Source organism: Lissotriton helveticus, chromosome 4_1 (genome assembly GCF_964261635.1).
Source record: "Lissotriton helveticus chromosome 4_1, aLisHel1.1, whole genome shotgun sequence".
Lineage (NCBI taxonomy): Eukaryota > Metazoa > Chordata > Amphibia > Caudata > Salamandridae > Lissotriton > Lissotriton helveticus.
In genome coordinates this window covers 1,665,030,930-1,665,047,956 of record NC_136063.1, presented here as the reverse complement: position 1 = coordinate 1,665,047,956, position 17,027 = coordinate 1,665,030,930, and positions in this window count along the sequence as shown.

The following is a 17,027-nucleotide window of genomic DNA, read 5'->3' as shown; positions in this document are numbered from 1 at the left end:
TGTGCTTTAAAAAAATCTACTCCTTCACATATGTGGCTGCCAACTTTCAATGGATTTTCTAATACTTCAAGAATACAAGTTTGTTTTCCTAGAAGGCTGCTGCATGTCAGACAGCTGCCATATAAGGTAAAAAATCAAGAGTAGCCAAAGCCTAGAGCATTCATGGTGAGCCGTATTGGCTTTGGCAATGCTTGTTGTGAATCATCAGGATTTCTGTTGGGTTTGCTTCAATCATGGTATCTCCCTCATTCGCCTGTCCTCGGCCAATCCTTCAGCACCATTATTTTGCACATTCAGTGGGGAGATTTGACTCTGTCTTCCTTTCTTCTACCCTCCTCATCTTTGCCCTCAGTTGCATTTTCTCCATGTGGAAGTGATACACACATTGCACAAAATGATGTATGTGCATCTTTCACTAATGCATCTCTGTAAACTAAGTGCAGTTCGTACAAATGCAATCTGTGATTTTTCTCGCTGAAACTGTATTTAAGTATTCCTAGAAGTGGTTATCACCTGCTATGAAATCGAGTCAGTGCACAGTAAAATGAGTGTACAGTGGAATGGCCCTGCACAATTGTGCCCCCAATTATCCTTTTTACTGGATAATCTGAGTACCAAATATCCACAGTCTGTTCTGTTCCTTCATGCAGTCTCTAGATCTGATGGAGCTGAAAAAACTAGAAGGAAGTTGGATACCCTTTACAGGGGTCCACTCAACAATGGCATACTCACTGCGCCAACTGCAGTTATCTTGTCACGCCGGACAGGGACAAAGTCACAAGTTCAGGCTGAACATGATGAAGCACAGCCAGGTATAGAAATTAAGTTTGTCCTGATGAAAACAGTATCCTGATTTGCAGAGTGTTGTGAGATCCTGCATTGAGGATGCGTTACACTTAGAAATTAAGTTTGTCCTGATGAAAACAGTATCCTGATTTGCAGAGTGTTGTGAGATCCTGCATTGAGGATGCGTTACACTTTGGGAGTTTCGAGAAAACTGCAGTGCTGCGATGAGGAGTCCTGGGTTGTTGTCGTGGGTGCCATGAATGAGGTGCTTTCAATGCAAACTGCAGCGTCCTGAATGCATCACGTAGCAATGGTTCTGAGGAAACTACGGTGTGGAGTCCTGCGTTATTGTCAAGGATGTCATCAAAATGGGGCTTGCGATGCAAAGGCCTGTGCCGAGGATGCGTCACACAGTGGCGATTCTGAGAAAGCTGCAGGCTGCGATGCAAGGTCCCTTGTCATAGTTGCAGCACACAGCAACAATTTCCTAACCGACTGAGACGAGATGCATCATGCTGGATTGGTTCTGCTCACAGGACAACAGCTGGGCTGGCAGAGCACCTTGAAGACCACTTCTAATGGTCCAGGGCTGGGGTGACACCGCTTGGGGTGGGCAAGACTTAAAACAGGTGTCCAGGTGTTGGGGTGAAGGTAGTTGGAGTCCTTCTGTCACTGAGGCTCTGATAAGGATGCCAGTCAACTAGACCTTTGAGTCATTCTGGTGATGCTAGGTTCAAGGTGCAAGTTTAGTCCCTTTCACTCAGGCAGCAGGGCAGCAGAGTAGCAATCCTTCTTTTTGCAGAGCAGCACAGACCTCCTTTTGAGTCTTCACAGGTCCTAAAATGTACTGAGGAGTTGGGTCTGATGGTTTAATACTTTTACTTGGTGCCAGCTGTGAAGTTGGAGAAGGTCTGGAGGTTTCCACCTCTACAGGTGTCTGGAATTTCCTGCCTCCCTGCCCTTGCCCCAGCTTGTCTGGTGTCACAAAAGAACAGTGTCAAAACCCTTTGTGAGAGTGCTCAGGCAGAGCCTTTGTGAGGGGCAAGTATGGTAGGTGTCAGCTCCTTCCCCTCATCAAGTCAGAGGTGGCCCATCCTTCCAATACCTATTCCCCTTTGTCCCACTGTCTTGGAAAAATACACATACAGCTTCAACTTGTCATGTAAACCGGGATACTGTCTGCAGGCACAAATTGTTGGGAAAATAAAATGGCAACTTTCTAAAAGTAGCATTTTCAGAATTGTAACTTAAAATCCGACTTTATCATTAAAGAAGTTTTTATATTACAATTCTTTAGACACCAAACTCGATATTCCTCTTTGCTGTCAATTGAAACTAACCACTTTTTAAATGCAGTAAGGAACTCAAATGTTATCCTAAGGAGAGGTAGGCCTCACAGAACTGAAAAACACATATAGGAGTTTTTCACTACCAGAAGATGTAAGTCCAAAATGTACATGCCCAACATCTTAAATGCACTGCACCCCTCCATCTGGGTTGTGTTGTTCCTACCCTATGGGTGACTTATATGTATTAAAAGGGAGGTTTGGGCCTGGCAAGGGGTTTATATTGCTAGGTCAAAATGGCAGTTTAAAACTGCACACACAGGCTGCAATGGTAAGTTTGAGGTATGTTTAAAGGGCTTCTTAAGTGGGTGGCACAATCAGTGCTAAAGGCCACTAGTAGTATTACATTTACAGGCCTTGGGTACATGCAGTACCACTTTACTAGGGACTCACTGGTAAATTAAATGTGCGAATTGTGTATAAGGGAAGGTTACAATGTTTAAAGGAGAGAACACAATCACTTTAACACTGTTTAGTAATGGGGAAGAGTGCAATCCTTAAATTAAATTAAAATAGGTTTGGAAAACAGGAGGATGAAGGGAAAAGGTTTGGGGATGACCCTGCAGAAAGACCCAAATCCAACACACATAAATCGACCCGATACATATGAGCAAAGTTAAAACATTTGAACATACACTATGAACTCATCTTTCATTATTTACTTTATGGTAGTTGGTATTCCCAGTGAGAAGTCATAGGGGTGCTCTCAGAAATTAAATGAGGGTGGAGCGAACACCTACATAGCTCTAATGTCTGGGGTGTTGGCAAATATTTACATTGTATTTTTCACATTTAAGATTTGACTTGCATATGAAAGCTTTACATGTACGTGCAGAAGTTAGTGTGGGGAAAGTACACCAAACTGTGTAACACTGTACGAAGAGGAGTCCTTTAAAAATTAACATTTTTATTGAAAAAATAAAACTAAAAGATAAAGGTCAATTTCTGCATGTCCTGGCTCTGTACATTAGCACTATGCAATCCTAAGAGAGTTCTGAACATTTGTGCAGGTAATTTTTTGGTAATATGCCAAATCTGCTCAAGCGTAAGTTGGAAAGTTGTGTAAATTAGTCACAAACCCATACATTTTATCCATTTGTAGATGAGAAGTAGTCCCTTTATGAATATTTTTACTTTACAGTCACATCATTTGATACTTGTGATTAATAGTATGTGTTCTGATCTATTCCCAACAATCCTGACAGTGTAAAATATATGATAGGGCACTTGCTATAAAAAGGAAAAAATGAGTAATGGCCCATATTTATTACCCCTTTGGGGGGGGGGGAGTATGGCAACTCTCAACCAAAAGCCAGTGCAGCTATTAAGCACAGGAGTTTGACAGTTATACACCTTTTAAAAATATTAGAGTCAAAATCACCTCTAGTTCTAATATTTACTGCCCTGCTTGGCCAACACTAAGCCAGAGCCATCACTTTTCTGCTTCAGATGTGGCTTCAAAGAATTATTAGTTGTTGGGCAGTTTGGAGAGCAGGTTGATTGATTGATTGATTTTAAATGTATAAAGTGCAGCAGTTACCTGAAGGCGTCAAGGCACTGTAGATCGCCATCCAGGAAGAGAGTCCACTAGTATTCTGAGATCGGAAGCTAGCAAAATAACAACGTCTTAATGGCCTTCCTAAATGGCAGGAGCTGGGAGATGGCATTTATGTTCATTGGAAGAGTGTTCCACAGTTTACTGGCAGCAGTGGAAAATGCTCTGTCGCCCCATCTCTTTCTTATGGTTTTCGGCACATTAAGCTGTAGTTTAGACACTGAGTGAAGAGATCTGCCAGGGGAGTACCAGCCAAACAATGTTTTTAGTCTCGAAGGATAAGGGAGAAAGAGAGCCTTTTGTACCATACAGAGAGATTTGAAGCATATACACTTGTTAATTGTGAGCCATTGAAGGGTTTCTAATCTCTTGGCAGCCAACTGCCCACTAGGAATGTCCAGAACCAGTCTCGCCAGTGTGTTCTGTACCACCTGGAGTTTATGCTGCATACTCTTGTTCGAGTCCAGGTACAGTGAGTTGCAAAAATCGAGTCTGGATGTTACCAGGGCAAGAGCAAGCTGCTTGCGTGCAGGCTGCCGAATGAGTGGGTATACCCATGGTGTCCTCTACTCAGTGCTCCTCTTCACATGGGTGCAGTGGTGTAATGCAGGCACCTGCTGTTCCTGTGGTGCAGGAGGGCCCCCAAACCTCCAGTGGGTCCTATCCCTTCTAGGGGGCCCTATTCAGCCCAAGGTCAATGATTATCTGTGAGATATGTGTGCCTTCGGGCCCTCATCATATTCTGCAGTGGGACCCCCATCATTTTGTATTACGCCACTGCATGGCTGCCCTGTATTGCATGACAGCTGGATCCTGTGATAGACGCAGCAGAGTAGCTGAGACTGTGGGTGCCACAGGAGTGAGGAGGCAGACATGTACATGGCTTGGGAAGGATTCGAGGAGGATAGCAAAGAAATGGATGGTGTGAACTCTCGGAGAATTATGTGATAAGGTGCCAGTTCCAGGAAAACAAAGCCCAATGAACTGAGCTGGTAAATGGGGAATACCAATTCTCTAGTTCCAACTGATAACAACTCGATACATCAGTGCTACATCAGTGGGGTGGATACTATTTGGATGAACAGGATACATCTCAGGGGCACAAGTGCTTCAAATAAGGGATGTACTTTGGATTTCCCTCATTTATAGCAGTACAACAGCAAAACAGTGGTAAATGTGAATATATGGGGCTATCCGCACAGTTCAACACCCTTTTGGAGCTCCATCACAGCTAATCAAGCTTTTACTTAACCTTCGCAGATTGCTCGCGCTGACAGTCCAGCATCAAGAACGTTCCAACACACTCACTGCTAAGTTTGATAAAGAATGAGAGACTGCAGATTTAGAGTAAATCAGTGTCATATATTGTTCTGCGTTATTATTGTTACTACTGCACAAAGTGTCTTCGGATGGAGAAAAGCTAGGAGAGGTCTCTACTACTCTGCTATGTCAGGCGGCTGTAGGAGAGGAGGCTACATCAATTTATACAACATTCCAAACATAACATACAGCAAGGAAAATTGTAGCAAATCCAAACATGGAAGAGAACTTACAAACTGTCTGGGAATAAAGAGGGCCAACCAATTTAAATCAACACTTGAGGGGGCCTGCCTGGTCGAGGGAGTGGTCAAGAGTGCGGTAGTACAGAGTCAAATGTTATTAAACCAGGCAAACTCCATCCCAGCATATCTGGCAACCATCTGGACAGGCTCTCATCCCAAGGTACTGCTGCTTCTATCACCAGTGATTCACAGCTTCTAATGGTTATAGGTACAATCAGTAGGCACCTCTTAGAACTCCAGGGCTCTTTTGGACCTGCTAACAGCAGTGTGGAAGAGGGTGGACTCATTTTGTATCCCTAATACAACTAAGAATGAGCTTAAAAAGCATCCACCCATGCCTAAGCCCTCCAATTCATGCTTGTATTCTTTGCTTCTCTAGAGGCCCCAGGGTTCCCAAAGACAATGTACTCGCTGAGCCATTGTTCAGTGTCACGTCACTGCCGAAGGCTTCTCTGTGGTCTGATGTGGATTTCTTCCAGACAGTGGACAAAGGGCTTGGGTGTAGAGGTGTTTTTCTTCCTTGAGCAGAATTGTCTGGGGCTGTACCCAGCCCCTTCCTGAGCTTCAAAGAATGCCTACACTGTCACTGGCAGATGTTGCTCACAGCTAGTCCTCTCTCCCTTTTCTCTTGTTAGTCAGCTTGGCCCCAACCACAGTGGGAGCGGGAGATGCCCCAAAACTGTTTTGCAGTGACCAAAAGGAGGATTTCCCCATAATCATAGCCATACCTTTGGGTTTGTACAGGGAGCTCTGACTGGAGAACAACGTTTTTTCTAATGTTAGATGCAGGATACGTTTGAGGAAGTGCTGCTAAATTGGGTAGGGCTACCCCTGTGTTTACCCCATTGATTAGGGAGGAGTTTCTCCCACCCATAAGCTGGCACTGGGCATAAATTTGGCATTCCCCGGGACCATCCTTAGAACATCTGTGCAGAATCACAAGAACGACAGCCTTACTATCCAAAAAACCTGAAGGAAGACTGGGCCTGCTTGCCTTGAATTCAGGACCCCAGAAGTGACTCTAATGGTAATTTGGATGACCTCTTGTTTAAGCTAAAGGGACACAACCAGCTTCCAGAGTTCTCTCTCCCTGCAACTTCCCTGCTGACCAGTGCCAACCACACCTTCTCTGGACCCTGCTCATGGCCTCTGTTGGAGCGAGTCCTAATCCCAAAGTAGTATCTCAGGTGCTGGACCGTTAGCTGGTCTTTGTACTCTTCTTGTGCCCACTACAAAAGCTGGGACTTAGAAACGTTCTACCAACTTTCTGTCTGGAACACTGACAGAGACTGGGACTGCTGTCAAAGCTTCAGCTATCAACATCACATCGCCTGTTGGTCTCAGTTCCTCGTTTGCCCCACTGAAGGATATCTGAATCCGCCAGAATTTTTTTTAAGTCCGAAAGTAGGGGGCTTAATTTAGACCAATGCTGACCAGCAACCAGTTGACAGGGAGCCCTTCCTGGGTTAAGACTTAGGATTTCACCCACTTGGAGCTTTCCCCCCTTCATCAACAACCTCCATGGGAAACCACTGTTGAGCAACCTGCTTTGGTTGAGCCTTGCTGTTGGTCTAGCATGAAGAGATAACTCCAGTTGGCGATTTGTGCTTTGCAGGAGCTATTTTCATTTCAAACTTAACAAAAATACATATCTTTGGTTTTACTTATTGGCAGGTGTGGGTGGCGAACTTGACTTCACCAGCGGAGTTTGCTGAGTTTTGCCAACTCCGCACTCTGCTGGGAATGTGGAGGTCGGCAAAAACTCCAACTCCAGGGTTTGGCCCAGTTTGCCCATGCCTCCCACCCCGTGGAGAGAGTTAAGCGGAGAGGAGGATCAGCACCTACCTGGGTCTGGTGTTCTCTGCCTTGCCTGGGCTGTCCTCCTCTGTCCTGGTCTCCTCAGTGAAAAAGTAAACCGAGTAGTCTGTACTTCTTTTGAAGACTGCACATGCGCATGCATCCACAGTCCTACCAAGACGTATAGCATAGGGGGATTGCTTTTTCACTGAGGAGACCAACAGAGGAGAACAGCCCAGGCATGGTAGAGAACGCCAGACCCAGGCAAGTCCTGCAAAGTCGGTAGAAGTCTGAGTTTCAGGAACCCTCCAGGCCTGCCACCTGCATGTAGGGCGGAGCGGAGCCAAATTCCCCTGAGTTTTTAAGCAACTCCATGGACTTCCGGGTAGGGACACTCTGCCAACTCCGCCCAGAGTCACTTATTGGCTTCTTGTCTTTTTGGTGTCATTTTATTTATTAAAATATTCCCTATTTTTCTAAATTTATTTGGGTTTCGCCTTTATTATTGATTGAGTACAGTATAAATATTTTCCTCTTTGCATTTCAGTTAAGCCTGACTTCTTTTTGCCAAACTACTAGAGGGATAAGCACAGGTATATTTAGTGACCTTGGTGGTTCGCCATGACAAGGATGTTGATTATTATTTGGAGTGGGTTCTCACCCCCCCTCAGTTAATGCTATAATTTCTTAATGACCTCTAAAGGACTGTGGCTTGCAGAATAGATGGGCATCACTGAAGAACTCCAACGCTTCTATGATCAACTTTAATCAGCACAGTCTATGGACTCAAAGGTACTTAGGAGACTCATTGAGACGTTTCTAAATCTTCTTACTCTTCCTCACCTTTAATCGTTGGCTCATGCTGAGCTGTTTAGACCTACTATCCTTCAGGAACTGGTTGCAACAATTAAATCTCCTCCAACGGGTAAGGCACCTGGTATTGATGCTATGACATCAGAATTGTATCAGACCGTAGCCCCTTTGATTGTACCCCTCTGCTTCCAACTTATCTAAGTAGTATAACAAGGCAGACCCTTACCCATACCCACATCATGGAATCGTGCCTGTATTATCACCTTTTGTTAAAATAAGAAACCACCCAAACTCTTAGGTTCATATCGACCTACATCTCTACTGTGTGCCAATTATACAATTTACTCTTGGATATTTGCAACTAGACTTAACAATAAAATCACAGTATTGATTTTCCCATGGCAACCTAGATTTGTTCTAGGCAGAGATGCAACAGCTCACACGAACCTTACTGCCATTCCGATAGTCTTGGTTGAGGCAACACATCATCTCATAGCCCTAATTGCCTTAGACGCGGAGAAGGATTTTGACAGGATGGAGTGGCCACTCATTTGCGGGTCATACGACATCTGAGATTTACTACTTTTTTTTAAATCAAAGCCATGCTGGCAATGTATAGCTATCTGACTGCCTCTGGGGTGATTTCCCTCCTGGACCCACTTTGGTTTCTCACTTAGTTCTACATTTTAGATATTTTAGGCTGACAACGTTTTAGCAAAGTCCTCCTCAGCATTTTAGGAAGCACCTAAATGTGTCTGCTGGTTGTTCAAGCTTGACTGTTTCAAAGGATACCACACCTCAGTAATTCACTCTCTGAATTCCATTTTTTAAATGCCACTAGCAGTAAATAATCCTGGAAGTTGCAGACCTGCTGTCACAGCACGTTTGAATTTACATGGGCTAGACAATGAGGCTGGAGATGTCACCTTGATGGTTGAGGCAGACGAAGCCTATAGAACTGAAGTTTTCTATTCATGGGTCACTTTACCAGCAATTGATGCTAATGCATGTACAAATCGCAACTAGGCTGAAGCAGCCTTACAAGGATCTTACAAAGCATACCAACAGCTAGAAATGCCATTAGCATTTGAGGGGTTTCCAAATTGGTTCCAAGGGGCCTGATCACATGTACTAAACAACATACAAATAGGTCTGCTAAGCAAAGCCACATGGTTTGCTTTACCTGGCTACACACCATACGCAACAGTGGGCCCACTAAATGCGGGTAAACTATGCACTCTCTATAACTGTCTGGTGAGATTCAATAGACGATTAACTCAGCATGCTATGTGAACAATAGCTACTGTCTCAGTGAGGGCAGTACAAGCTGTTCCGCCATTGTTAGCTGTGCCTGCCATTAGTCCTGTCACTATTAATGCAATTATGGGTAAGAGTCACACCAAATGGTAAGGAATTCCATTCTGGATAACACAAAAAAGAATCAGCTTGAAGCAGTGTTTCCCCATACAGGACCCCCAAGATAAACATACATTTCTCACCATGTGCTTGTCATTTGGGATGGTTTCCCCAATTGATGAGGGTACCATATGGTATGCAGTCCTTGCCACAGTCTATACCATAACACATGGTACACCATCTCTGTCAGTTTTGCCTGAGGTACTAAAACAAATACAAAACTAGTGCAGGTCAATCCCTGCCCAGGATTTGAGGATGAAATTAATTGGCAAGTTTTCCACAGTATCCTCAATTATATTATCTAATATTAAAGGGAAAGCAGCAGTACTGGCTTTACCTCAATGGTTCTCACAAGTTGCAGTCACAGACCAAGAGCACAAATTACCAAAAATGATTGCAGGCACCTATACAGCTATAGGTCGAGATAATTTGAGAGCCAGACTAAATAAGCCACAGGTTGGCAAAATTAGTTCAGAGAAGGACAATGCCAAACAAGCAACAGAGTCTTCTAAAAAAAAGCTGGGGCAAAAAAATAAAAAATAAAAATCGAAATCACGGGTAGGATCTCCACAACCAGTGACCTTTGACATTACAATTTACACAACCGTGATACACTAAAACAGCCTGATGGGTATCAGTATACCCGATACATGTCCCTGTTTTTCCTTTCAGGATGCATTGTACAAAAGATACGAGAGAGGGCTGTGACCAGAGTGCAGACAGAAAGAGTATGTGAACCCGAAAAACGAGTGCTTTTCTGACATATTCTAAAAAAGTATTGAAACTTCCACAACAAAAACCCCAATTCAAGAAGAAGGTTGTGGGAATTTTGGGAAATTATGCTACACAAATTGAGATCTCTATCCTGAACAAAAAGTGGACAATGACTCTGCAAGACAGTGCAGCAGAGGTCATGAAAGTTGACCGGAATCTTCAAAAGTTTCTGGATGCGAAAGCAACAGACGACTTTATAGAAGGCGAAACCGCAGACCAACTCGTCAGCTCTCCAGCAGACTTTTTAAATTAACCATACAAACTAAGGGTGACATATGTGGACCATTAGACTAATTTTCTGGAAAATGTGACATTAAGTTATAACATTCTCCTAGCAGAGGTCAATTAGCCCCTGGAGTTTGTAAGAACATTCCAATTAATAGAGGAGGTAATATATTACCATATTTCTCTGCAATTGTCCCTAAACCCCGAAGATATTAAACAAGTCTGTGCCGCAAGCCCCAGCATTATACCACAACCATGAAGATTGGGATAAGGACTCGCATTATCATGTTACACCCATAAGGCCCACCCCGCAAGTGCAACCACACTACCCTGTTAAATATGAAGCGAAGGCTCCAGTGAGAGAGGTCCTCTCACAGTTAAAGTACCAGGGAATAGTAGCACCATGTGTATCTCTTATGAATAATCCCTTGTTTCTGGTTGTTTCTGGTTGCTATGAGTTTGTATGAGGGCAGTGTCACATTGGATGGCTGTGAACTGCCTCCAATGTAATGTGACAAAAACAGAGGTCATGCTCTTTGGCAAGGCGAGTCTCCTTTGGTCCCCAGACTGGTGGCCAATAGATCTTGGACCAGTACCTACATCCAAACCTCATGTAAAGAATCTAGGGGTGAAGTTGGACCAAAAGCTGACCTTGAAGGAACACACCAACTACATCGCAGGGTTGTGTTTCCACACCATCGGCCTACTTAGACGTGTCTTCCCGTATCTCCCTGCCACCTATAGGAAGACACTTGTACAGGCCTTGGTGACCAGTCGTCTGGACTACTGTAACGGCCTGCTGACATTAGCAAACGCAGATGCAGTGGGTCGTTTGCAGATAGTCCAGAACACAGCAGCAAGATTGGTCATGAATGCTCCAGCTAGGACTCCGTCTAAGCCCTTGTTGAAAGAACTACATTGGCTACCCATACGGCAGCGTATCAACTTTAAGATATGCTGCACGGTTCACAAATGCCTCTATGGAACAAGTCCCAAATATCTGTCTCAATCCCTTGAGTTGTATCAGCCCAGCAGGTCTCTCCGCTCAAGTAATCAAGCCCTTCTAAAACCTCCTACCACAAAGAAATCCAGACAAGGAGACCGTGCTTTCTCCTCGGTCGGACCTGCCTTATGGAACAAACTTCCCACTGATGTAAGAATGACCATCAACCACCTGTCCTTCAGAAAGACTTTAAAGACCCTTCTTTATCAAGAAGCATTCCTGTCTTTTTAATTTCATTTATGCACTATCTGATGATTCTATAGCTGGCAAAGCGCGGAGATACCCTTACGGGATTGATTCCAGCGCTATAGAAGAATTTAAAATAAATAAATAAATAAATAAATAAATTGGATCACTCTTATCTTATAGTCTTAGACTATAGACATTTAAACAGTTATATAAGCAGATTTGTAATTCAAAGTTCACACAGTTTGGCTCTAATGAACAATATAGTCCATCAAAAATACAAGACATCCTTGGATGTTTCCAACAGTTCCTTCTTCCAAAACATAGCATCTAAAAGAGGGACATGTAACCGCTTTCTCCACCCTTAGCTCTCAATGCCAGTTTTTCCAGCCCCCTCTAGGGTAGAAGAACAGTTCTGGATTGTTTGCTGCTAGTGTGATGTCAATTCTACATGATATTCACTCTGGAGCATTGTCCTATGGTAATGACATATATCTAATGGATGATGTTCTATACACATATGTAGCCAAAGTAGATCGCATTGTATTGGGATTTGCTGAACATGGCTAAAATTGTAATTTAAAAAAGCAAAAATTACCATTCTCAGTGTCCTGTTCGGTGATATGAGTTAATAAATGAGGGGAAAAGCCTGGTTCCACATTTCCTTGAGAAATGCTCTCACCTACAACCATCCAACACACTTAAAATATTGCAATCCTTGATAGGATTCTTTAACTTTGGCAGAACTTACATACTAAATTATGCACAAAGCATAAAATCTTTGTATGATTTAATTTGCCCTGATTTTTCCAACACACATTGGACATCATAACATATACAAATACTCAGATCACTACAAACTAACATGCTTGCATCAAGACCCTTACGCACAGACTGCCGATAGCAAATATATCGCATTGATACTCTAATTCAGAAATGTGTTTTGCATCCACTGAAAAAATACTGACTTCAGTTCAGATGACTGTAATAAAAGAAAGACCACTGGCTCAAAGGAAATGCATAGTTGTTGTTACTCCCATCCCATCCTTAGAGACCGTCACCTAGGCCAGTGTTCCTAAAGCGAAAGACTTACATCTACATAGGTTCCAATGGGCCACTTCTCTGATGGCTACTGTTGTAGAATATGTCTTTGACCTGACATTACAAACCCAATCTGAACATGAATACCCCATACCCAGTAACATAATGCCTCTTGAACAGTGTACACATATAATATATACTGTTGGTACAGCTCATCCTGCCATAGGCTCAAAACAGCAATACTTAGTCGCTTTTGCCACTGTAAACAGTGTCATGATAGATGGACAAATCCATCCTCAAACACCTTACACACATTCCTTAGCAGATTGCACTGCACATCTTGCCGAACTGAAAGCTTTAATAATGGCATTAGAAAATACAAAGACTCAATTCCCCACACTTCCAGTGTGTGATTCGAAATATTGTGTCCCATTGTTTAATGAAACCTTACACTACTGGTATCTAAATGGATTCACAGAGTAAATGATAAATATTATAAAGCATAAACTGCTTTGGGGAAATTTGTCAGACTTTAAAGGCAGTTTGTCACTGGCTCGTGTAATACACACGCTGAGTAATCAGCATGTTGGAATACACATTCTTGGGAATTCGTTGGCAGATGTAACTGCCAAATCTACAGGTAAGATGCAAGAGTAGCTGCGTTTGCTCATTCTTGTATGAGGGTAGATGAAGAAATAATAGCTGCTGTAAATGCTTCCTGCAACAGCACCCCTATACCTAAAATATATCCAGCAAAATATACCTATCACTTAAGGGCCCAAAGCATTCCTTTTGCAACTATCCCTGGGGTAGAAGATCATGTGATTCCCATCCAGGACCAGAGACTAGAATGTTATAGCTGCTCAAGAGGGTTCAGCGTCTGCCCATGCTGTTGTGGTGGCAACAAACTCATTACTACCGAAACGTTATTTGTGGCATGGCCTGTACAAGCAGATGAAGCAGTATGTCCTTAGATGTGACATTTGCCAACAAATTAAAGGCTCCACCAATTCTCACCCACAGCAGAAATCCCTTGTAATTAAAAAAAATGCTTCAATGCGTCTACCTAGATCATTGCGGTCCTCTAAATTTGGATGGTGCATTTAAATGTATTCTACTTGCGGTAGATTCTTCCTCCAGATGCCTCTGGGTGTGGCCACTATGGTTGGCTGACACTCTCACTGTTATTATTAATGGGGAGAGGTGTGGCGCCGCGGCCAGGGCGACTGACGCTGGAATCTGGGGATCAGGGTTCGATCCCCGGCTCCGGCGGCAGGTTAGCCCAGCACCATGCGACTCTGGGCAATAGCTTGCTTAATCTTCCCGACGGCCCCCAGCGCCTAGAGACCCTAACGAGTGTTTGTGCGCTATACAAATGTGGATTATTATTATTATTATTATTAATGATTTGCAAGTCTTCATCTGGACATATGCAGTAGCTGCATTCCACTCGGGATAGGGCACTACTTTTGCCTCTAAGGCTTATAAGAATACAATGGTAAACCTGGAGGTAACTGTGCATTATTCTGCACCCTATTGTCCCTAGGGAAATTCGATAATGGAGAGGAAAGACTGAGACTTAAAGCAATCCTTAATAACTAAGGTATTAGATTCAGGTTGCAGTCAGGTTTATCACTTGTACAGGCTACAGAGTGCATTACAAAATCTGCCTAGACAATCTCTGGATGGCCGAAACCACTATGAGGTCCTATTTGGTATCCAGATGTACCTTCCAGATCTTGATGGGTCTGGCACAGTGGCAATAGATGAACCTTTTGACATCAATGAACATTTTACTGTCTTACAGGAATTACAAAACTTCCATGATGAGCAATCATATGAACATTTGAAAGATTCTGCCAATGATAGAGCGAAGGAGCAATCAGCACCTTCGGACTGGATTCCGAAAGTAGGGTATCGAGTATAGGAAAAAATTGCAGTAAAGAAGGAATTTGGCCCATCATACTCTGACAAAGCACTTGTCTCCATTGATCGATTAATATTGCATCATGTGGCTAGTACTACATAGTAGGCCATGAGGACTCCTGTATAATTAAATATTTCCTCTCGCTACCTCACAAGAATATCCACGACAAATTTTTAGCAACGCTAATTCTGTTTCCCCTTTGCTGGGAAGGGTGGAGACCGAACTATTGCTGATTCCTGTTATGTCTACAAATACAAGCCATGCATTGGATGTGAGTGTAACACCTGCTTCTACTATTTCTGACAACAAAGTTGTTCATGATAAACCACCATTGGAGGTGTATACCAGTTCTCTTCTTCCAACCACAGCTATTGTTTTCAACAGACTGCTTTTGACTATTTTGTGGATGTTAATGACTTTTCTTCTGATTCCTCTAACACTTCACTGCATCGATTACCTGACTTTTTTCTTTGTTTGAAACACACTTATCTGGTTCCTCCTTGAATTTACCTTTGGATTGTTATTTAAAATGTCCTTCTCTCCTATCGGAAGACATGGATTTGCAAGATTTTTTGTTGAGTCCTAATTCTCTGTGTCCTTAAAGATTTATTTATGCTGCCTATAATGAGATTTGGAAGTTATCACAAATGGAGGCTGATGCACATTTAAGGCAAATTGGTCAAATTTGAAAAACTGCTTGCTGTTGCTGATAATAGCATGAATAGGCTGTCAACTTGTATTTACAGTTCAAATAACATTGTATCATCTGGAATTGATATTATGAAAAATTGTATGTCTTTGTTATATAATGGAAAGAGTCAGCTTAGATCAATTATGCAGTTTAGCTGGACATTACTCGTCTTTGAACACAACTCAGTTATCCTTCCTTTTAACTTAACATGCAGGCAATCATTGATGGCTAAGAAGGACACCACTTATGCAATGTTAGACATCGCGAAGTTTGAACACTTGCCTTTTGCAGGAGCGAAATGCCATCAGCTGTATGGGTAATACATGGAGTGACCTCATTGCCAATTTCAATGTCTCAATTCACATCTTGGATGAAATATTTTCCAGGGGGCAGACATGAGGCGAGTTTCATCCACAAATTGTAGTCATTACCCTGCGATTACTGATGTGTCACAGGAGAGCGAAATGTGTTCCTTAGTGGAAAAAATATATGAATATTTGCTTGGCCTCCCACTTATTTTTAAACACATAACAGTGTAATGGTTCTATGTCAAATTTAGCTTCAGGGAATATAAGCTTCTTCAATTCGTCCAGTTATTAAGTTACTTTTAAATGGAAGTAATTTGATGTTCAACAATCAAGATTGCTGTGGGATGAGAGAAGGTGTCCCATATGTGAATTTGGTCTCCCAGATAGTAAAATGTTGCAACTCTTTGCTCTCTCCTCCAACGCACATTGCTTCGGTGCTTAGCTTGGTGCCTTCCATTCCGACTTTCAACAATTTGAGCAGACTGAAAGATTTAATGTTCCAGAAGGACGTGGCACTTACATGTGCCTATGAAACCTTTGAACTGCAAATCGCAAAGTTGCCCTCCGAAACATTTTGGTGAGCTTGTACATCGCATCTTTAATGCTTCCAACACCGCTGTTGTGGTGCACGTTTTTAAGGTGATTGAGTCTGGTTTTTCAGCATGTTTCAGACTATTTTTGGGTTGACCATCCATCATTCATTCTATATTTTCCAGTGTTTTTGGAAGCATAACACTTGTTTTATTCTTAAGCTGAGTTTTTTTGGTCCTGTTTTTTAAATGGATGTTCCATTTCAAGGCCAAATATTGACAGATCTACCAACCGTCCAGCTATGTCATGAACAGATAAAACAGTTTTTTAGAGTATCTTTATTAAGGGAACTAACGGCCTGCGGATCTCCCACCTTTCCTCCGTGGTGGAAGTTTTGAGTGCTTCGTTGAGTTGATGGAGTCTGGCTGACATATTTAGAAGTGTGCTGGCTCTGTTGGCTCCATCACTGTCAGGCCAGCGGTATTCCACAGAGCCTATTTAGATGTCTGGCACTGTCATAGGGGCGGCTTGCTGATGGAGTGAGTCCCTGGTGGAGTCAAGACTGGTAAGTACAACTTATTTTTGTATCAATACACATATATGTTGTATTTGCCTCAGAAACATATGTAGGTAATGTGTTATGCCCCTTTTTGTTACATACTGCGTGCCACACAAAGAACATACACGCACTATCGAATGCACACACACACAGGCACCACAAGCACAATGCCCCAAAGCACCACAAAACAATATTATTTTTAAGTGTCAATACAGGTGTTTTAATATCACCTGGATAAGTTGGAAAATGAACACAACTACATTACACATAGGAACAATTGTATGTAAGAGCAATGCAAATATACACAAGGCTACAGAAATCGTCAACACATGATTCATAGTAAGACAATTGTAAAGGGGCTTACCTTAGATCCCCCCGACAACTGAGTCATTTGGCATCGTGGTGGAGTTGGAGCTGCAAAGAAGGGACCTGGATGAAGGGGTTCAAGTTGGAAATGGAAGTGGAAAACAGAAAAAAGGGCACATTTTTACCTAATTACTTTGGTTC